Genomic DNA, 24,852 nt, shown 5'->3' on the forward strand with positions numbered 1-24,852 from the left:
CACTTAAAATAGGTGCTGAGAGATCGCCATAGCTGACGATCAGTAAGTATACCTTTTACATAAGATAGTGAAGATTATACTTTACAGTACCTGCATTTTTATAATAGATTCTGAAACAAATGGTAGCTACTACTGCTACTTCTAAGAACACTCAGTTTTTCCTCACTTTATGGGGTGACTTCAGTGAAATTGAAGGGTCTGTACTTCAAGGTAAAATGGAAAAAGAATAGTTCCTGGTCATCCTCGGAAGGAACATAGAATTTTTTTCTTATCAGGGTATAACCACATTAAAATATTCCAAAAAAAAAATATATAAACCACAACATTATGCGATCATTTTACACATGCAGGTTTATCATTGCAAATAAAATTCAACACAACAATACACATTAATCCTTCTTATTCACAGGAATTGGAACTTCTCGACTAGTATGAAGTGCTCACATTTATTTTCAACCTCCAACGTACACTTAGGGAGTACAAATGCTAACTCACTTAGTCTGTTGATAGGGTCAAATCAAACAAAAATATCCTTTCAAGTTGGGCATCGACCGTGCTTTCAAGCCGTGCATCAGGCAGCTTCTCTGTGTCATCCACCCCTCTCATTGCTGCTCTTGGCTCTCAAAAAGTAACCTCTATTACAGAATTTACCTCACAAACATCTATAAGTTACAGAGTTATCTACACCTAATCAGTATACTCAAGGACAAGACTAAACATATAAACACTTTTGATCTCCTCGATAGGTTGGAGCTTTCAATGTTGAGGCCTTCATGTCAATATCAGATGAGTTTCAAAAGTTCTGTGTGCTAGAGTGTCCAGGCTGCAAGAAAATAAATGCACAAAGGAAAAGAAGCCATTTGATTGTCCAAAATATCTGCGGAAGATGACATTAGTGCCTCGTTATTATATTGTTGACATATACATAAATTGTGTATATATATAAATATATATATATATACTCCTCCAAAGCACAACATATTCTCTGGCATTTCAAGTACTAACTCACTATGGTTATAAGTGTATGTTCCAAATTGATCTTACTGATGCCACTGGCTCGACAACAATATTGATTTCTGGTGCACTTGGTGAAAAAATACTCTCTATGATAACAGAGGAGATGTTCGAAACAACATGTGTCAAGGTCAGAATTTATTTATGTCTACCTTCAATTTTCTTGAATCAACCTTATCCCTGAGACATGATTTATCTCTTACAATCGACTCCTGCTTATAGCTGCAGCTCCTTCGTGTTGACCATATCCATAAAATATTTAATAAATTATTCAACATTCAGTTGAGGAAATCATCCTGGGTAAGCGCTAAGTTTACCCCTACAAGCCTAACAATTGTATCATTCACAGAAAAGGAATAGGTGTGCCGCTGACTATTGACCAGAGAAATGCTAAGAAGGTCAAGCAACTTGCCATGAGCGAGTTGGGGATGGAAGCAACGATAGTTGAATCTTAATCTTCAAGTGTCGTACTGGCACTTGAACCGCTCACACCAGCAAGAAAAAACTAAGAGGTTAGAAAACTTGAATTTTCAGTAAAAAAATTACATTTATCTCGCTAGAACCTTCATTTGATTTCATGCAGCCTTTATCAACTTTACCTGTACTTTGATTACATAGATTAAACCAATAAAAAATGTTGATCATGAAATATTTTGACCGAATAAAATAAGCTATTGAATACCTGTTTGGTTATTTCACCGTCTATATATCCCTCCATATGATGAACCTTGCGTTCCACTTCAAACACATTAATACCCAATATTTTGTAGAGTCAGTTACAAGTTACAACTAAATGTCCACTCCTGTAATTTTTCCCCAAGTTATACAATGTAACATTAAAAAATGGTAGGATCTCACTCTCAGTTACCCTGAGTGTGTAATCAGCGATAACACTGCTTTCCACTCTCTTCATAGTAGTTGCCTAAATTAAACATTAAACATAACATCACAACGTTACTGTATTATTGTCATGATGAAGGTCTGATTTACCCGTGTTTCACTTAATACATTTCAATCATAGACAATTAATAATTTAGAGTAAAAAAGAGGTTGATGGCCAGACCACATTTTTATGATTATTGAACCAGATAAATAGTTTCATCTATATTGTCGTTATCTTAAGCTTGATTAAGTGTAAGTTCTTGACACTTGACAATGCACGCTACGTTATTTGGTTTATTTTTGGCTGATGCCAATATAGAATGTCTTTTTGTTCAGCTTATTTAAGTGCGAGAAGACAGGGCTTTTGTGAAAGTGAGTATTTGCAAGCTTGATTTTATTTGATATATGATAAATTCGAGAAAAGGTGATGTGGTTTATAACCTATTTGTAATGCCCTAAGTCTGTACTCCAGACGCTCCACGGTGCTTACGACCCCAAAGGACCACAAGCTAACCCATGACTGATATCTGCTGTGAGTCTTGAATAATATAATGTAATAAATGCAGAAAATAGGTGGAGTTGCCATAAGGTTCAAATCTAAATACTGATAAAAGAAAATAACTTCTAATAAAACATTTGGAAATATGAATACTGTCTTAAAACTAGCCTGAAAAGCCTCTAACTGAAATTGTTTGAAAGTGGAGCTGATGGGACAATCCCCCAACTAACTCCATCTATTGAAATACTATATCAACTGATAATACTTAAATAAAAAATATCCTCGATAGATGAGGACTCACTACTAAATCTGACACTGTAGGCTGAATCTGAATTTTTCTAAGCGCAGTTGGGTACCTGAGCGTCCGAACCTATGATATGAGACATCATAGCACAAAGAAAGAGTATGCGTCAGTACGTGGAATGTACTGGTATACTAGATGAGGTAAGTCTGAATGTAAAGGTTCATATGCATGAACAATAACTAACTGAATGATATAGAATAACTGTACATGAGTACATGGATAATCTGAAACTGATGTAAATACTGAGTATGCAATACTATGCATATATCTATATACTTTAACTGAGATTTTCTGAAGCTAAGTACTGAGTTCTAATATCGAGAAACTGATATCTAAATTTACTGATAACTGAGTTACTAATACTGATTGACTGTATCTGACAGTCCTGTTTCTGTAGAACTAAACTAAGTTCTATACTGAAGAATGAAATTGAAACTATGGGAGGTAATCATCTAACCGATATGCCCTAAATCTGAGCTGATAGAGGTCCAACCTGTGACCCTAGTTGAAAGGGTACTAATATTGTACCACGGTTACTAACACTGGAAAACCAAGATGCCAAGACTAACTGACGGGTGACACCTGGGCGGAGTCAAGCCTAATCTAATGGGTGACTCCTGGGAGGTAGTCAAGCCTAGTCTGACGGGTGAATCCTCATCCTGCACTGGCTACATAGTTCTAGAGTACAGGGACTACTGCTAACGACTCTGCCTCTCTGACGAGGAAGTTGTCATCCCTGCACTCACTCGGTGCTAAATTCTACTCTCAACTGAAAGATATTGAACTGATTATATTGAACTGGACTAGACTGATACTAAGTTTACTGAGTTTTCCTGAGTTTTGTAACTGACTGAGTTCTACTGAGTTCTGTAACTGACTGAATTCTACTGATCGTGACATGACTGATACTATTCTGTAACTGACACTGGCTCTAGGTAAACAGCTAGATTATCGGGTATTAAATACCCCCAGGACTCGATAACCTGAAAAATAAAGCATAGCATAATCTTGAATAACAATGTTTACTTGTTCATAATTCATCCATAAAGGCATTTTATCAAACACTTAAAAGGCATAGGCTTGTACATGATTGGGACCATATAATGACATGTCATGATTCTATTATTTACTTCATATAGGCATTTTAGCAAACACTTGGGGAGCATGGAATATTTCTCATGGTAAAAGTCACATATGAGTATCATGGATACCATAATCAATTGCAAATTCAAGGGTTTAGCATGCAATTCATATAATATGTCACATAACAATTTCAATTTTCATGGAAACTTATAATTAAACATGAATTGGATCCCAATTTCTATCATGAACATGAATACACTCAATTTCAAGCATAGAAATCATAAATCTGAGATCTTGAGTTTTTAAAAAGGGCTCTTGGACTTCATGGGTGAAAGGAATTCGATGAATGAACACCTAACATACCTTGGATTGTTAATTCTTGAAGGTTTTTGGAGAAATTCTTGAGTTTTGACCTTGATTCTTAAAGTTAGGGTTTTGTATCTTGAGAGAGAATGCTTTTAATTTGGGAAAAAAATTATTTAAGAATGACTTTTAAAACTTTTTTAGGGATTAAATCCCACACCTGGATGTATTAAAATCATGGGAAAAGACTAATTTAAGCCTGGACAAAACTTTAATTTTTTCGTAAAAATTGTTCAAACTGGGCCCTTGGAGAGACACGCCATAATTGGGTCGGGCCACGGGAAATTGACAATCGTGAATATGGTTGGTGACGCGATGCGGTGGTATCGTGTTGCCACGCTGGATGCGACCTGGAAGTTCACCGCGATACGGTGACATCACGTAGCTTCATTGGAAAATGGACAATTGTGAAAACAAGCCTTGACGTGACGCGCCAGGATCGTGGAGCTCACTGAATTTGACAATTGCCATTTGGTCATGCTCCACGATGCGCTGAGTGCTAAATTGGCACACTGTTTCACTAAAATATCTTTAACTCTTCGGTCGGGTATCGAATTTGAGCAAATTTTATATCGTTGAAAAGCTAATTGAATTTTCTATGCAATGGCAGGATCTAAACTTAAAAATACTGAGTATTTCAAAAAAAAATTATATAGGATTACTCATGTACTAAGATTTAAATTAAGTTAGGGAAATACGGGGTATTACAATATCTCTCCCTTGGGAACATTCGTCCTCAAATGAGACTAATTAAGGTGAGAAATACTGATAGACTGAGTTTACACATGAACATGCACGACTGAAGCATGACTACATGACTGAAACTACTGACACACTGAGTTTACATACTTAGCATGCATATCTAATGCATGAAATACATGATTAAACTGATTCATGAATGCATGAATGAACGTGTAACGATAAGGAATACCAAGATTATAACCGTAATTGAACATGAAACTGAGTAAATCTAAGGAAGGCTATCACTTAGGTTGGGAATACCGATGAACCTGAGATCATTTACTGGACATGTATGAACGGGAACATGAGAATATTACTGAGTCTGAAATATGATATATGAACTGAATATCATGAACTGAACTGATTTTCATGGATACATGTCATACGACTAAGATTGGAACTTGAGGGTCTACTTATAGTACCCATTACTCTAAACTAAATTTTATTACGTGAAGAGAAACTGAAAGGTTTAGGACACGAAAGATCGGGGGTTATAGTGTATCTCCCCCTTGGGACATTATGTCCCTCGAAGAATGCTGACTTGGCTGAGATACAAAGGAAAAGCTGAGATAGTGCACAGGCACCTAAAGCTGAATCGTTACTGAATATCTAGGATCTGAAATTGAGGCATGATACATGAACTGGGATGAAATCGTAACTACTAGGATGCTCTATCTTGGAGCAGTCATGCTCAAGAAACTTAGAATAGTTTGACTAGATGGGAGACCATACGAACTTGTCCACCTGACTGCTAAACTGAATTGCTGGCTTTACGGACTAACTTATACTGAAAACTTATATTCAACTAAAGTATTTATTTGACACTCTTTATATAAATTTCTAATGACTTTACGGAGCGAGGAATCTTGGCATGGTCAGAATAAGTCATCTAAATAAAAAACTGCTACTTGGCTAAAATTCTACAATATGGACACTGATAACCCTACCTACTAAGGTCTGAGCTGAACTAAATTCTCCTGCTAAGTTCAAGCCTACTCAAATATCCAAAATACATTTAGCCACTTACACATCAACATGACATTCAAGGCTATCTTCATAACTAAAGCCTTATGTAAAATAAGCATGTAACAATCTTTTCTTAATATGAAACATTTACTCTCTCCCATCTAGGCAACTGCTCATCACTACATTATTTTATAACGAGAATTCACTAAAGGTTAAAACATGAGGACCTGAGGCATTAATGGACACTACACAGAACTTGACATTTAACAGAAGCCTGAGGAATAGAATATCATCATCATGGATTTATGAAGAAGTATAAACTGAGGATGTACATGACAAAGTTTGAATTTGGCTGATCATTAGAAGTGTAGCATGAGTCATGGGACCTGAGCATACTGTAAAGCAAGTCATGAGTACATGAGTCATGAGCTGCATGATCTGAGTTTGTAGTTTCTGAATTCATGGGACATGATTCGTGACACTGAGCGAACTGAAACTCTTTATACTAGGAACTGGAATCGTACATGATTTTCTATAATGTGCACGAATATGAGCTATGATCATAGAGCTGACGTGTAAGGCATAAGTAGATACCATGCTAGCTGAAGTGTAAAACTTTGCGCTGAGGTAAAGATGGGTTGGACATCATCCCCTCCTACTACTTTTCTACGCATACTGATATTACTACAAAAATTTGAAAGCCTAACTTGGTTACTTGTTCTACCATCTCCCCCTTAGCTTAAAGCGATTATTTTAAAGTTGTGAACCACTTAATCAACAAGTCTAAACTAAACTATCACCACCTTCCTCTAGAGTTTGGGGGAGACATAGAGGAGGGCTCTGCTAATATATCAAGTCTGACACTGAAATTGACCGCTATATTGGGGTTACAAAGAAAGTAAAGCCACGTGATCTAACAAGGCATAACATAAAGATGAAAGACTCATAAAGTACCCGTAACTATATTAGGAGAACTTCCCTGATCATGGCGAGACTGAAGTGCATAAAATCTGTTCTAGCATTGACCACTAGTGGTACTGAAAGTGGCGCCCTACTGAGTTGGGAAATCGTATAAGACTGAAGGATAGTTGAACTGACCCTGTTAACACAAACCTATTTCCCTCTAAGCCATTACTCTACACTCTCGCATCCTATGGCCTAGCTTACTACATCCAAAACACACATCGTTGCCTGCTCTACATACAGCTAGGTGATTTCTACCACGTTCTTTGCAAAATGGAAGGGTATGAATGCTGTTAATACTACCCTAGGTTTTAGAGCCTGGTGCCCCATCTCAACTGTTATTCCTGAACTTTGGTACTGGCGCACTAGCTGAGGATGGAGCTGGAACTGAAGATTTTGAATAAAACTGGGAACGATTATCGCCTTCTGACTTAGACTGAGTAAAATTAAAGCTATCTGTTCTAGCCCTCTTATTTTTCCTCTCCTTCTTCTTACTTAACATCGCAGTCCTACACTCCTTGACCATACTATCTGATACCACAAATAAAAACTTATTTATTCTGGACCTATTGTCTGCTACTACATGGGGAGCATACCTGACTAATTGAGTAAACTTAAGGGAATACTATTTCACACTCATACTGCCTTGCCTGAGATTAATGAACTCTAACATTTTGGCTTCTCTCAGCTCTAAGGGAAAAAAATCTATCTAAGAAGGTTGTAGCAAACTCTTTCCATTCTATGGGCTATGAATCTGTGTCCCTGTTTACTTTTCACTACTTAAACACTGTATGAGCCATATCTTGTAGCTGATAGGCAGCTAACTCAACACTCTCACTGAAAGTCACTCCCATGATATCTGTGACTTTCTGAACATGATCTAGGAACTCCTGTGGATCCTCTTCTGACTTAGATCCTGAGAATATGGGAGGATTCATTCGAGTGAAGTCCCAAATCCTGGCTGAAGCAGTATTGGCTACTGGGTTGACCTGAATAACAGCTGGCCGAACATTCTGAGTTGCTACAGAATTGGCTAGAGTAGTTAATGCAGCTCTGAATTTTGCAGGAGAGACATGCTCGTCCAAGGGATTTTCTTGAACGGGCTAAGGTTCTGACTAGTTCACAATTCTTCTTTCGTTAGTTCTTTTGGGAGGTATATTCTATAAACAAAAGAAAGAAGCAGATTGGACTGAGAGTTTAACTTGATCTTATGCTCACTCGCACGACATGAATATTGAAAGGACAGAAACTTTTCCTAAAACATCTCATAGCCTCTTGTCCATAAGTATGGCGTGCTACACACCCATGCACAAGATTCTACGTGGTGTGGCTTTCAGACTTCCTAGGACTCTGTTGAACCTTAGACTCTGATACCAAGTTTGTAACGCCCTGAGTCTATACTCCGAATGTTGCATAGTGCTTATAACCACGAAGGACCACAAGCTAACCCATGATTGATATCTGCTGTGAGCCCTGAATAATATACTGTAATAAATACAGAAAATAGGCAGAGTTTCCATAAGGTTCAAATTTAAATACTGATAAAAGTAAATAACATCTGATAAAACATCTGGAAATCTAAATACTGTCTAAAAATTAGTCTAAAAAGCCTCTAACTAAAATTGTCTGAAAGTGGAGTTGATGGGACAATCCCTTAACTAACTCCATCTACTAAAATACTGTATCTACTGATAATACTGAAATAAAACATATCCTCGATTGATGAGGACTCACTACTAAATCTGACACTACAGGCTAAATCTGAATCTGTCTAAGCACGATCGGAAATCCGAGCGTCCGAACCTATGATATGAGATATTATAGCATAAAGAAAGAGTGTGCGTCAGTACGTGGAATATACTGTTATGCTATATGAGGTGAGGCTGAATGCAAGGGTTCATATCATGAACAATAATTGATTGAATGATATAGAATAACTGAACATGAGTACATAGATAACCTGAAACTGCTGTAAATACTAAGTATACAATACTATGCATATATCTATATACTGTAACTGAGATTTTCTGAAGCTAAGTACTGAGTTCTGATACTGAGTAACTGATATCTGAAGTTACTGATAACTGAGTTACTACTACTGATTGACTGTATCTGACAGTCCTAATTCTGTAGAACTGAACTGAGTTCTATACTGAAGACTGAAACTAAAATTATAGAAGGTAATCATCTAACTGATATGTCCCAAATCTGAGTTGATAGGGGTCTAACCTGTGACCTCAGTTTGAAGGGTGCCAATAACGTGCCAAGGGTACTAACACTGGAAAACCAAGATGTCAAGCCTAACTGATGGGTGACACCTGGACGGAGTCAAGCCTAATCTAACGGGTGACCCCTGGGTAGTCAAGCCTAGTTTGACGGGTGACTCCTTATCTTGCACGGGCTATGCAGTTCTGGAGTACAAGGACTACTACTAACGACTCTGTCTCTCTGACGGGGAAGTCATCATCCCTGCACTCGCTCGGTGCTAAATCCTACTGCCAACTAAAAAACACTGAATTAATTATACTGAATTGGACTAGACTGATATTGAGTTTATTGAGTTTTCCTAAGTTTTGTAACTGATTGAGTTCTACTGAGTTCTGTAACTGACTGAATTCTACTGATCGTTACATGACTGATACTGTTTTGTAATTGGCACTGGCTCTAGGTAAACAACTAGATTTTAGGGTATTAAATACCCCTAGGACTTAATAGCATGAAAAATAAAGCATAGCATAATCTTGAATAAGATAACAATGTTCACTTGTTCATAATTCATCCATAAAGGCATTTTATCAAACATTTTAAAGCATAGGCTTGTACATGATTAGGACCACACAATGATATGTCATGATTCCACTATTTACTTCATGTAGGCATTTTAGCAAAAACTTGGGGAGTATTTCTCATGGTAAAAGTCACATATGAGCATTATGGATACCATAGCATGCAATTCACATAACTATTTCAATTTTCCTGAAAACTTATAATTAAACATGAATTGGATCCCAGTTTCTATCATGAACATGAATACACTCAATTTCAAGCATAAAAATCATAAATCTGAGATCTTGAATTTTTCAACAGGGTTCTTGGACTTCATGGGTGAAAGGAATCCCATGAATGAACACCTAACATACCTTGAATTGTTAATTCTTGAAAGTTCTTGGAGAAATTCTTGAGCTTTGACCTTGATTCTTGAAGCTAGAGTTTTGTATCTTGAGAGAGAATGCTTTTAATTTGGGAGAAAATTGTTTAAGAATGACTTTTAAAACATTTTAGGGATTAAATCCCATACTCGGACGTATTAAAATCATGGGAAAAAACCAATTTAACCCTGGACGAAACTTTAACTTTTTTTCAAAAAAAAATTTTCAAACTGGGCCCTTGGCGCTGTCATACCCGATTTTTACCTAAGTTCAAAACGAGCACGACATTATGGACTCTAAAAGAATGAATTATGTACAGAGTCGCCACCTAATTTTTAAGGAAAAATAGAAAACCTATTTATTTATTAACAAATATGATATTATTCTAATCTACGAAACCAATTTAGATTCTAGATAAGGGTTCAGAAAGAAAGGTATGAGGCACCCTTCCGGATCCACAAATGTAGTTCCCGACCAGACTTAGGTTTATTAAAAGATAAAAAAATCTATGTGTATATATACAAATATAAAATGCATACTAAAATGATGTAAATAATTTATATATAAAATATGTATAATTACCTATATTATAATAAAACTATGTATAAAGTATATGAAGATAATGTTAATAAAAATACATATAAGAATGTACATGAAAAGAAAAAAAATAAAGATTAAGTAAAGGAAAATTTATTTTAAAGAAAAAATTCTGTAATGTTTTTAATGTAAAAATTATGAATTATTTGATTAGATGTCTAAATCAATTTAATATAAATATTAATGGTTTAAATTTGCCAAATCGTGTGTTAAAGATTGCGTAAGCAAACATATCCCCACCCAACACCCAAAAGTAAAGTTTTCACTATGATAATATGTTATACAAGTATAAAAATATAAAAATACAAAAATACAATATAAAACTTAAAGTCTTCTTTGGAGATCCTTCTCGACGAGCACTCCTAAAAACCAGTACAAACACTTATAATAAAAATATTAGCAACAAATAAATAATAAAAGGACATATGCACATATATGTATTTAAAAATATAATTTTTATTATAATGCAGGCTCAAATAAACTATTAAAAAAATAAAATACAATAATAATAAAAATTTTATCATTGCCCAAATTTATTTATTACGTATTTATATACATAATATCCGTCTTTTAATTTGTGTAGGCCTCGAAAATCAACGGATAATTTCTTCATCGGCCAAATATATTTTTTTTATTTTTTTTCATTATAGACATAAAAATGCATGAAATAAAATAACAATGATAATTAAAGCAATTTCATAAAGTAGCAATGGTTAATAATAATAATAATAATAATAATAATAATAATAATAAATGATTAAAGCAGCATAATGATTGAAACAGTACAATAAATAAAGCACTACAATAATTAATAAAGCAACATAATAATTAAAGCAACACAAACAACACAATAATTAAAACAAAATAATTATTAAAGCAACAATAATTAAATAATAACAATAATAAATCCCACAACAACTAAATAAGCAAACAAAGAAAATAAAATCAGTCTTTTTATAATGGGATGGCCTCAAATATCCAGACGAAAAGATAATTTCATTGGCTAATATATTAATACTAACTATAAAAAAAATAATTAAATAATTAAATCTAAAAAAAATTGAAATCAATCTCTAGCTTTTGTTCTTGGGAGACATCAAAGATCAAACCCACAAATTTTCATTATTCAATTAATTTATTAATGACATAAAATAAAAGGTAGAAACAAGTATGCTATTAAAGTAGTTCAATTTAGACCAAAATAAATAAATAAAAAGCAATTTCCATAACCTAATAAAATTATGATAGTGAATCAAAAGCAACATAAAACAAAATAATAATAAGCAAAAATTACAAAAACAACAACAAAAATAAAATAAATAAATAAATAAATATGTTCAAAGATGTCAAGAAAAAGTAAAGCAACATAATACTACAAATTATCCAAAGATATCATGAAAAACGTAATGCAGCCATAAAAATAAAAAAAAGTCCAAAGTTATAATAACAACTAATTATAGCCAATTTTCCCTGCACAGCCCGTCATTTCTTCTTCATCCTCAGTATAAGCAAATTTAACAATAAAAACAGTACCACTTCAACCACACAAGTCAAAAAAACATATACACAACACATAGTGTGACTGTGTCATAGCATTAGTATCCAAGAACTCGCTAAAAAAACTCTGATCTTTACATCAAGAATGACAACACTTGAAATTTATTTTTACAAAACACAAATATAATGGTGAAGCAAAAAGGGGGAACTTGAACGGTATTGCTTCAACGAAGTTTCACCGGAGCAATGCAAAAATATAACTATCATCTAGATCTGCAAAATAAAGAAAAAAAAAAACGAAAAAGATGAAAGAATAGTATAAAGAGGAAAGAGAAGTGAAAATTATAGTGAAGTGAAAAGATGTGGATGTTATTGGATGAAATGAAAACCTATCGTTAGTGTGTTTTTGTTTATGCGTGTGTGTATTTATTAGGAAGAAGAAGAAAGTTGTGTATATAATAATAATATAATAAGAAATGTAACATCTACCTTCTCTTTTTTTCTTACAACAAGATCCATAAATTCCGAATGGTACATAATTAAAGTAAAAAAAAAAGTTATCAACTTTTGATTCTGATTTATTATTTTATGTATTAAAATAATTAAATCGACTCATTTTGTAATTTGTATTAAATAATTTATCAAAAAAATATGAAAAATATATCATGTTATAAATAAATAAAATTATACTACGCTATAATGAATTGCAATGTTATGTTGTATATGTACGCCAATGACTGTGCAAAATATTAAAATCATAATAAACTGATAAAAATCTTACAATTTATGAAATTAAGTGTGTAAATATTTGTGGTGTTGTAGTAAAATAATAATAATAATAATTGTGTTAAGTGGTAGGTGGAAGATTAGGTGGGAAGAGATAGGTGGAATAGGGTAGTGAGAGATAAAAATGAGTAAATATTAATTATTCGGAGAGGGATAAAATTACGTGTCTGTGTCTATACTGTACAAATTAATAATAATATATTACTATTGACCGTACATCACTATTCATCGTCTGTCACTATTCATCTTAGTTACTATTCACCATACGTTACTATTCATCATTCGTCACTATTCATTGTAGTTACTATTTATCACCAGTATTCAATCAATCATCTCGATAACATCGTGCATGTGTACGAATGATTTTTTTTTTTAAATATTAAAAGATAATAAATTGATAAAAATTCTGAAATAAAAATAATTATTAATAAATTATGTAAAAATTAAAATATGACAATAAATTAAGAAAAATCCTAAAATAATGATTATTATCAACAATTTATTAACAATTGCAAAAAATATGTGAAAATTGCATATTATGTCATTTAACGGTCAGAAAGCCTAAATGCGTTAATTTCACGTTTGGAGAGCCAAAATTGAGTGTCAACAGGCGCGACGCGCCATGATCGCGTCGGGCCACTGGAAACTGGCAATCGTGAATGTGGCTGGTGGCACGACCTGGTGGTATCACATTGCCACACTGGATGCAACCTAGAAGTTCACCGTGACGCGGTGACATCGCGTAGCTTCACTGGAAATGGACCCTTATGAAAATGAGCCTTGGCGCAATGCGCCAGGATCGCGGAGGCTCACTGAATTTGACAATTGCCATTTGATCATACTCCGTAACGCGCTGAGTGCCAAATTGGCACACTGTTTCACTAAAATGGCTCTAACTCTTTGCTCGGATATCGATTTGGACGAATTTTATATCGTTGGAAAGCTAATTGAATTTCCTATGCAATTGAAGGCTCTAAAATGAAAAATACTGAGTATTTCAAAAAATTTTATATGAAATTATTCATGTACTAAGATTTAAATTAAGCTAGAGAAATACGAGGTATTACACTGTTACAAAGTGTTCTTTTGTGCCTTTCATTCTACATAAATTCTTTGTATAGCATAAGTGTTCCTTGTCACCACTTTGTAGTTTGCTTGGAGGAAGTATCTTCCTCTCTTTTGGTGCTCATGTTTGCGGGAAAGGCTTGCTTTTTTGACGAGGCTCTGAATTACCACACCTCTACTCAGTATGGAAGACCAACGATTAAAAAATAGGGAGCTGTATAACAAATGCTATGTAGGTTTAGCTGGTTTTTTGGCCGTCTTAGTGCTCTTGATTTAGTTCCAACGAAATATGTCTTCCCCAGGTAAATTTTGTTGCATCACTTTGGTATATGCATATTCATTTATTATGCTAACTTTGCTTCAAAAAACTCGGTCGTACTAAATCTATTTTTGGAAACATGGCCGTCATCTAGGCATGTTCATAACATGCCTCATGATCCAATGAAAATATCACTCATGATGAAAATAACTGTTCAAACTTACTAATCTTGTAATCTTAGCATCATATGTTAATGTAGAGTTTCCAATGAATTGTTTAATAGCTTTGTACTAGGCATATAAATAAAGGATAGGCTTGCGAACTGGTGGCTCAACTTGGTTTTGGCTTAACCAAAATCCTCCTTACAAACTGAAACCAGCTCAAGTATCAAATACAGACTTCATCTCAATTAGAAGGGTATTTACTTTTAAGTCAATGAAAGGTTAACTAAAAGAAATCAATCAAGAAAGCTGGAACTGGCTGATAACTGAAAATCATTAAACTCTTGGACCTAAACAACATCCCATGAAACAGAGGAAACAAGATTTGGTTAGACATCAAGTAGGATATCTATTTTATCTCTGTCCTACGCACTATGATAATCCAAATGCACACATGGGTATGGACTAACAATGGGAGAACGGGACTTACAACTTTGACACTAGGAAAATTTTTTCCTACCTGCCCGCGTATTGCTCGGTAGAATTAAAAAGTGGTAGTATCAATGGGACTAGCATAATTATATCTTGGAATGACCAGGAAAAGCGGAGGACATTGTGGATAATCTTTGATTGCTTAGCAAACCGTTGATCACTCCAGGTCCAAAAGTCTAACAAGTGGACGCTTGGGAGTTGCATGATCTTCAGGAATTGACTAGAAGGTCTTTGGAGAACCACATTTATGATCATGAAACTACAAAGGTTACAATGTTTGAAAGCTTGAATATTGCTTGGAACAAGTCGATAAGTGAAAGGAATTAAAATATGTAGAGGCCAAAACCTAAGGTTCAGCACAATTACATCAACCTGCACGCAGTTGCGCCACTTTCTGCCACAGGAATTTTAAAAGGGGACTATATGATAAGATTGGGCTGGTTGTACATAAGTTTTTGAATGTATAGGATGATTGCATTCGTCAACATTTCCTTGTGACTCTGAAATTTTTTTAATTGAAATTTTCTTATAGCAGGACATGATTGTCAGTTGTAATAGCTCAACATATAGTCTTTCCAGGTACCAATAGTTCTGTTGTAGATTATACTAAAAAAAAAAAAAAGACTAATCACAACGCAGAAAGAATATCATATTTTGTTAATATTTAGATAGCTTACTATCATGTCATCTTGCTCCAATACAGGTATACACCTTGGGAAACTTTACGGCAATTTATTTGAACCTTCAGTGTTAAATTTTCCATTTTCCTCAGGCTACTAGTATTTACCTCTTCACCTTAGGGATGTCGTACCTGTTTTTAGGAATGCCAAAAGTTGGCTGGACTCTTAGCTCTCCCATCCCGCCGCTATACATTTGGAATATGATCGTGTTATAGCTGAAAATACAAGGATTGTAAGCTTTTTGGGTTGTATTCTAACTAGTACTAGAACAATGGTCTGAAGCAATTTGACTGGATGACGCACTTATGGTTATTGTAAATATTGTTTAATATATGTATGTATGCCGCCTTAAATGTAGTATTATTGTGCTTCATTAACTTACATGCTACAAAATTAGGAGTATACACGAACTACAGTCTGCTAAACGACTGATAGCAGCAACCTCTCATTCACAGGAGCATTTTTATATCTGTTTATGCAGGAGTGATACTCAGGAAATTGTCATTCAAGGATAAGGGTAGATTTGTAAGTAAATAGATTCATGTAGTTTTCCCCTCTATCCTCATTGATTCATATAGCTGACCAGTATTGGAGGCTTAGCCTTGCTTTCGGGGCTGCACCAACTAAAGACATGACAGCAGAGAAACATTTGAAGTGTTGGAATCACAACAAACAAGTTAAAAAAAGAGCATTTCACCAAGGATTTGTATGTACCTCAACGATGGTGCAATAACGAGTCTTCTCTTTTGACCAACTTGCATAGCTGTTTAGTTATTGTTTAGCCACCCATAATAGAAATGCAGAAGTTATATAAAGCAAATAGTTGCAGTCCATGAAAAATGATTACCTTCAATGCTAATGATCAAACCCTTAAACATTATCTTGTGACCTGATCAAAGACATTAAAACAAAATTTTTGAAGAGATATCAGTTCATGTCAACTAATGCTAGAATAGAATTAAAGCTTTTATTATAGGGAAAAGAGTGATGAGAACTTTCTCAGAAAACATAGGAAGAAAATTATATTTACTTCTCTAAATTTCCACCTGCACAAAAGGAAAGATCATTCAGTAGGCGATTACTAGAATGCTGTTTGCACCAACCATCTCTATCTAAATTTTGAAAATGGACATGTAGAGGTTGGAGAATGAAACATCTGCACTGCCCAATATTTGTAGTGTCATTCTCAATAGACATTAGAAATATTAGGCCGAGGAAGGGTTTGATTATTGAGTAGTTGTACTTAGATTAATGTTGATTGAAAATGTACCATCTTTTACATCAGATGATTTCGCTGTCGTAAACGCATTGAAATCATCTTCAACTTTACGTGGCGACTCAACGTTATCGGTATCGACAATAGATAAATCGACGAAGCCCCCAATCGACACCGTAAAAGACGGAAGTAGGTAGCTGTGAGCTATGATCTACCAAATTGAAGAAGAAGAGTACAACCAGGTTCCTACATGCATGTTGATATTGCTTTCTAAATGAATTTATAGCAACTACTGCCAACTTATTTATCATAGACGACCAAAATTGCTCCGAAATTCAACGCCTATAAATGATATGTACATAAAATAAGCTACGTATTTCTTATCTACTTCATATCTGACTAATAACATGCATGGAGTAATCCTTCTACATCAAAGCATAAGAACATTTCTTTTCCCCACCAATGTAAGAAAACATTTCTTTCATAAAATATTTTCACTTTTTCCTCCATTTACTCCATTTTTCTGTTTTATATTTCATTAGAGAACCTTAAGTGTGTATTTGTAATTTGTAGAAACCAACCAAATCAAATAAATGAAGACAAAACAAAAGAGTACTTAATAGGCCCAGCGAACTATTGAGTGGATCAAAATAATTTGGTAAAAATACAAATTCCAGAAGCTTTACTCATTATGACTATAGTATCACCATATTCTTACACCACTAAAGCACACACAGGTAGAAACATCAATGAAAGCAAGTATCGGAAGCTCTCAAAGGTGGGTTCTCTCTACTGATCCTTCCCATTGCTGAATCTTGAAATTATTAATTTCGTGTGATAACTAATATTTGCCTATTTTAATTTTGACTCGGAATTTAAAATAAGTATATGCTCCCTTAGAATTTAAGGAAGTATTAAAAAATCTTTTAAATCTTGGGATCTTAAATAAGATATATGAGTTTTCTAGCTAAAAAATTCTTGTCAGTTCACGAAATTACAAAACTAGGGAGATTTTTTAATTTTCACTGTTTTTTTGTACAAATTTTAACGTCCATGTTCCTAGAATTATTAACTACACTTATTAAAGGTCATTGAAAATCACTTTCACTGAGGGCCAACTTATCAAAAAGACACAGAGGCATTTTCACTTATTTGTGCCTTTGTTAAGTTCATCCTTGAATCAAATGTTGAAATTTGTGAATTTTCCTAATCTAGAAGCAATCGTACGACGGAGTAAGAAATTAAATCATCCGCCAATATTATCTTTCATCTGCTTATTGTGGCCGGAATAACCTTTTAAAATATTTTCCCCAAAACTTAAGGTGTTTTTCATGCCTTTATTGAGGTAAAGGAAATATGGGTTCAATTGTGCCAACAACGTCTACATAGAAATATGTTACGGCGTAATAGATATACGCAAATATCACCAGAAAAAAAACAATCACTTTTGCTGCAACAAGAAGCTAGAAGATCCGAATCAAAAAGGCGTCGACTTATACAACAGAAAAATTGTACAATGTCTTTTTCACTCCTACATCACCTACCAACGGAGGTCAGGAAGCTAAATTTCGCATTACTACTGTTTTGGCAAGTATACATATATATATATATATCTTTATAGGTTTATTCCTTTAATGGCATTTATGCAAATTTGTCGTGCACTACTTTGTAGGACATGCTTCTTCGATTTCAACTACACAAACAATTGCCTGCACCCCCATCTTCGAAGTAGGTAAGTCGAGAAGAATGAGATGTTTATGACTAATTTTATTTTTTCTATATTTCTGATTATGGACTTTGAAATGCTAGGATCAACATCACATAGTTCTGAAGCAACAGAAAAGTATTCAAATGAATCAACTGCTTCAAATAGAGGTAAACATCTTTACGTTATAACAATATCGTAGTTGACTTAATTTGCCTGTAATGATATTACAGTTTGCAATCCACAGGTAAAAAAGGTTTAAAAATAAATTTACAAAACGGTAATCTATTTCCAAAAGCTATATGCATTTAAAAAGGTACCTGACTGTAAATTTTGTGCCGCAAAAAATTTCAGTATGAGCCGCCAAGTTTTTGTTGAGATAAGGGCTCGAATAAAGTGACTTTCTCCCAAATGCCTGAGGAATTACAGAATTTATTTCAAGACAACATTGAATAAAGTAAACAATTTTTTTAAACCTATAGTAGAACATACAATAATATGTTTGCATTTACCTCTTTCGGAGTAAATTATGATAAAAATTTAGCAAAAAGAGACCACGGAATATACACGTTTAGAGTGCAGGACAAATGTACCATTTTATTGAAGATTTAGTTCTTGCTAATAAAAGACCAAAAAACTTACAATTATACTTCTACGATAATGAAAATGAAATAACAAATCGAATTGCTTTACCCAAAAATCTAAGTGAATTAATTGTGACAAAGCTAATGCATATAATGAAAATTAATTCATATACTATCTTTTTGAAGTCGTTAACAGACATTTCATAATTATCTGAATTCTACATTGCCCTTAAATCAAACTCTGGTTTAGATCAAAGAACATACAATTTTCTATCTGCATCTGAAGTTGGAGCAATATGGATAGAAGAATAATCAAATGACAAAGTTTATACGCCCCATATTCGAATATACACTCACAATGACAAATCACAATTAGTCAATTATTGTTAAAGTTGTTATGATCCATTATTATTCCCTCAAGGTGAAAATGGATGGCATGCCAGTATAAAAAACGCTGACACAAATATATGATATTTCTAATTATCAACTTAATTGTCAAAAAGAACAATTACCAAGTGTAATAAACATGGCATCGATTGATGGCCTACTCGACATGGAATCTGAAGTTCTTGTTAGGTGCGGAGCCTGATTAATATATGATGCACTGTTTATATATTAATGACCATGCCGTGGAGTTTACACACGAGGTGTTACGACGAAATAATTTTCTCTCTGTTCATTCTCTCTCCTCAAGAAATCTCTCTTTTCTTTATCTCTTCCACTAGATCTAGTGAGTGTGGAAGGTAATCGATCCTAACAACTGGTATCAGAGATTAGGGGATTCACACGATCACTGAAGATGGAAGGATCGAAGCTTGAAATCGAGAAGTTTGATGGATCCGATTTTGGTTTCTGGAAGATGTAGATCGAAGACTATCTATACCAGAAAGATCTTCACGAACCTTTGAGTGGGGTGAAGCCGGAATCCATGAAAGAGGAGGAGTGGAAGCTCAAGGATCGGCAGGCTCTAGGGCAGATCCGATTGAATTTGTCAAGAAATGTGGCGTTCAACATCGCCAAGGAGAAGACTACGTCAGATCTGTTAAAGGCGCTATCAAATATGTACGAACTGATCATATAAACGAGTTCAATATGATTGTTAGTCAACTGTGTTCTGTTGATATTAATTTTGAATATGAAATTAAAGCATTGATTTTGATGTCATCTCTACCCGAGTCTTGGGATACTATTGTTGCTGCGATTAGTAGTTCCCGTGGATCTAAGAAGTTGAAGTTTGATGAAATCCGAGATGTTGTTCTTAGCGAAAGCAATTGCAAATGAGAAATTGGGAGTCATCTGGTAATGCTCTTAGCATTGACCGAAGGGGAAGAGACCAATCAACGGGTCAGAATACACATGACAGATCAAAATCGAAGAATCGTGGAAAACCTCCAAAACCCAACGTGACATGTTGGAATTGCCAAGGGATCTTTGTAAATAGTTATACCATATAGTTGGTGATTTAGTATCAAGAGTTATCGATGAAACTCTGAAACATCAGTAGCAGCAGATATTGCCAAGGGGTCTTTGTAAATACATGGATGTGTGATACAAGTGGATGTGCATATATACTCCGGACAGTGTTCTTAAACGAACCAAGCTGTGTAATAGAATATGACTTGCACAAATTTTTTTTTACTGTGAAGAAAACAAATGTATTGAATTGACGAGTTTTTCCTTTTTCTTAGCTCTTTTGAAGTGTGCGATTTCTTTCTCTCCTGCTGTCTTATTGTAATCAGAGCCATTTGCTTTACCAATTGCCTGTGTTACTTTCTTTATCTGTAATATAAGTTTCAAAATTTGAATTTTTTATATGCTTCTACTTTTGTCTTTTACATTTTTCCAAACAAACAGAACTTATAGCCTTTTATGTTTTAAGTTTGCTAAGATACCTGAAAATTTTATATTTGCAGATTGATGAATCTCTCACAACAGAGAAAGTCGAACTCTTATAATCACTACTGGTTTTTCATTACTCAAGAATCTTTTACCATGGAGAGTTAAAGTCAACGATTTTCATCACTCGAGATCTCAAAAAGGAAGATGTACTTGGATGAATAGAAACGTCACTCCAATGTACTTTGGAGGACATATTTTAGTTTTTCGATTCTTAATTTGTGTAGTTGCAATTTATAACTAAAGTGAATGAACAAACTGTGCATGATATATCTTAACTAATTTAACGAATCCAAATTGAATGCAAGTTTCACTTCTTTATTTATTATTATACTAGTTTGTTGTGAATTGCCAGCGTTGTTCAGATAAGGAACGAAATTTATAATCAGTTTGGACAGAGAAATTAAATAGAACAAAAGGCATAGTAAGATTTATTTGTCAACCGCACTAAATTTTTTGTTGCAAATCTTGCATACCTTTGCCTAATGTGAAACCCTATATACATACAAAGTACTACTTAACAAGCAACATCAAGTACAGTTCCAAGTACAACCAACTTCATATCAAGTTCAGGGTGAAGAAACAATCTTTCAAACTCATACTCCAACATAGCAGAACATAATTTAGTTAAGGGGATGAGAAGTAACTAATTGATTTAATCATAGGAGAAATTATGACCTCTACTGTATTGCAGCTTTAACCAAACTCTACAAAATATATGCAATAACATTCTAATCTTATCAATTTTGATGATGTTAGTAGTAGGCTTCTTCCATATATCCATTATTTAGTTGTAATCCTCTGTACTAAAGCTCTCGCTATGTGCGGACTCCGGGCCAAACCACAAAGATCAAACTTACCATACATTTCTGCAAGAGGCTCTTTTCACGACTTGAACCCGTGATCTACAACAACTTTACCTTACTCAAAGGCTTTCCTTCAATATCCACTGTTCACCTAAATTTAGAAATTTAGGACTAAAAAGTAACTCCAGACCACATCTCACAATTAGTGTACGCAAACTTCCAACCAATAACACAATTAAAAGGCTTGTTCCTCAAAAGTTTGATTAGCTATCTTGAAACTCTAAGCCTGCTTACACGTGGGATATATGTGGTTTACTTGTCCTGTACAGTTGAGAAGCAGTAACTAAAAGATTATAATCACCAACACTATCATACAAACTGGATGAAAATTCAAGAATTGGGCACTACTGTAGAAATCTGAAAAACCCAAAATAATCATAAAGAAGTGGATGCATGAACATCTGTTAGCATATCATCATAACCATAAAGAAAGTAACAAAACGATTGACTAACTTCTTACAATTAGCAAATTATTAGAACCCCTGAGAGTTCTCCTTGCATCTACATATCTTTAGGCGTACAATACATTGTATTTCGCAAATGCAGAACGACTCTTGTAACCATTTTTTAAAATACAATCATTTTGAATATCATTACATAATTCAAGTACGAAAGAGTAAGGCCTATGTAGAAACTGCTCATCTGTCCAATCTCCTAAATATTTTTTCTTTATGAGAGGTCAAAAAATTCCGTTGAGCCTTGCAACTTTCTTGGTGCGCAGAATTTTCACCGACACTCTATTATTGCAGTAAATATAACCATATCTGAATCCTTCGAGACGTACGATCTTCAATCTTTTCTTATCCATTCAGTAACAAAGAAATGATGCTAACAAGTCCATCCATAACCAGATGGCATTGAATGTCCAAAAAGGCTAATGAGGCAATATTTAGAGAAAATTTAGCAAAACAAATTTGTACCAGCAATTGATATTTTGTGAATAACTTCTGATTTTACTTTACGACACAAAGAAAGCTGCACTTATATAGTCAAATATTTTTTTTCACTTACCCGTTTATCTTCTTAAATTCATAAAATTCAATTCACACCAATAAAGATGACTTCAACCTATTTCAATATTAGCCTATGAATTTATGAATTTCTGTTTTGAGTGTTTACTTGGCCTGGGCAGTGTAGAAAAGAAAATAACGAATTAGGAATCTAGATGATAATAGTTAGCTAAATCACCAATATAATTGGATAAACTACAACTAAAATCTGAAGAACTAAGTTTAACCTAAAATCAGAGAAAGGAAAATAACAAAAAATTTAAGCAAAAGAATGAGAATGAGAACGTATTCAAAGAATTAACAATTGTCACGGAGTATTTCTTATATTCTTTACTGCAAGCAATTTATCAAATTTCAAACACCTAAAATTCAAAAATTCATACAGAACAAAATCTAACAACAAATTTTATAAATTTATTCATCCGAATCCAAAATTTGAAGAAAAATTGAAGATGGAAGAGAATATTGAAGAATAAACATATTGATCAAAACGTTATAAATCAAATCTAAGAAATTGAATGTATGAAGAGAGAGTAAGGGAAAAAGTGAAGACGAAGATAACGTTTAGAGTGAATAGGAATGACAAAGAACTACCTTTAGGTTGCACCAGTGCTCAGAGAATTGAAGATGAAGAGCTGCCGATGAGAAATACTTGGAGATGAATTTGTGAAGACTGAAGAGATCTGCTTATTCAAGAAGAGAGAAAATAGACGACTCCAGAATCATCCAAATTGTTAATTAAAATTACTTGTTTGCCGCTATATTATTCTATTAATAACGATTATGCCCTTAGTCGTTCTCCACTCCCTCTTCTACATAGTACTAGCCGGTTTGCGCCGTATGCTATGTATAATTCTAACATTTGATTAAAAGTTTTATTTGTTTAGTTGATAGATTCTAAGTTACACATATAATATTATATTTAGACTAGTGATAATGGATACGTTTCGCACGGTTAAAAATAACATTAGTAAATTTATATTAATAATACATATTATCTCAGATTATTATACAGAAAATTATTTGTTTTTATCTTAAAAGTATTTATTTTTATCTTACACCTGTGATAATTAATTATATTTAGTTAGTTAAATTATAAATTCTTCCTTTTGTTTATGTATTTTGTTGGATAATAGAATTTTTGTTTCTCTATACTTTTATTTTATATATTTAAATAAAATAAAGATGAGATACGAATTTAAAAAAATTATGATTAATGAATACAAATTAAAAAAAAAAAATAGTTATTGTTTTGTACTTCGTAATTAGTTATGTCAACTATTATTTCATAATTATGCTTGAGTGTTAGCTCGAGTTATCGATAGTTTAAAGAATTTGATATAGTAAAAATTAGCATTGCTTCGAGTTTGAAAGTTCTATCTCAACAAGAAAGATTGCAAATTCTATCTCACTAAGAAAGAGGCTATGAATAACAAATATTGTTATCCTTAACCTTTCATTGTTGATTGTTGCTCACGTAAAAAGGAACCCCCTTCCCCTGCTCATTTGAGAAGTTTAGAAAAGTTAAATAATACAAAAAATACTTTAAAAATTGTGCAATATATTTAGAAGAAAACATAACAATTCCATTAGCTGCTATCTACTTCTCTTTCATCCTCTTCTATAGTTATAAAGTTGGGTCTATGTGTTTTATACACCACATTCATGAAGCTAATGAAACAAACTACATAAAACTTTAAAAAGGACAAAGCGTTCTATGTGACATAAAAGGATATCAAAACTAATGAAGTCTCCTCTTTTAATGAAAGGATATCTAACTTCATGTATATCAATCCTTTTATGAGATGATAATACACTTAGAAATTAAAGATATAAAATAAAATAAAAGGAAAGAAATTAAAGTAGACAAAAGAGAAAAAAAAAAAAATAACATACCATGAGATTCCAAAATTATATGAAGATATACTGAAATATAAATAGACAGGACAAATGAGTTGTGCACTTAATTATGAGTGATTAATTATATTTTTAAAAAAAACTATTTAGACATACTATATAAATAAGTATTGATACTATGTGGGTGAAACAATGGTATAATTAGACTTTATTGTAT

The 24,852-nt window shown here is 33.6% G+C and overlaps 3 long non-coding RNA genes across 3 annotated transcripts; 1 reads left to right on the forward strand and 2 right to left on the reverse strand.

Moving 5' to 3' along the window:
* Positions 1 to 15,588: 15,588 nt before the first annotated feature.
* LOC107874850 lies at positions 15,589 to 18,873 on the reverse strand. The gene is made up of 4 exons (XR_001675618.2): positions 18,743 to 18,873; positions 16,349 to 16,390; positions 16,216 to 16,264; positions 15,589 to 16,124 (listed from the first exon to the last, which is right to left on the reverse strand). It is a non-coding gene; the product is annotated as an uncharacterized LOC107874850 (long non-coding RNA).
* On the forward strand, positions 17,312 to 20,818 carry LOC124899288. The gene is made up of 4 exons (XR_007056556.1): positions 17,312 to 18,269; positions 18,390 to 18,449; positions 18,527 to 18,592; positions 19,732 to 20,818. It is a non-coding gene; the product is annotated as an uncharacterized LOC124899288 (long non-coding RNA).
* A 1,340-nt stretch (positions 20,819 to 22,158) lies between these two features.
* Positions 22,159 to 23,746, reverse strand: LOC107872832. Its single transcript, XR_001674996.2, has 2 exons — positions 23,373 to 23,746; positions 22,159 to 22,642 (listed from the first exon to the last, which is right to left on the reverse strand). It is a non-coding gene; the product is annotated as an uncharacterized LOC107872832 (long non-coding RNA).
* Positions 23,747 to 24,852: the final 1,106 nt, after the last annotated feature.

This window comes from Capsicum annuum, chromosome 6 (genome assembly GCF_002878395.1).
Source record: "Capsicum annuum cultivar UCD-10X-F1 chromosome 6, UCD10Xv1.1, whole genome shotgun sequence".
Taxonomy (NCBI): Eukaryota; Viridiplantae; Streptophyta; class Magnoliopsida; order Solanales; family Solanaceae; genus Capsicum; species Capsicum annuum.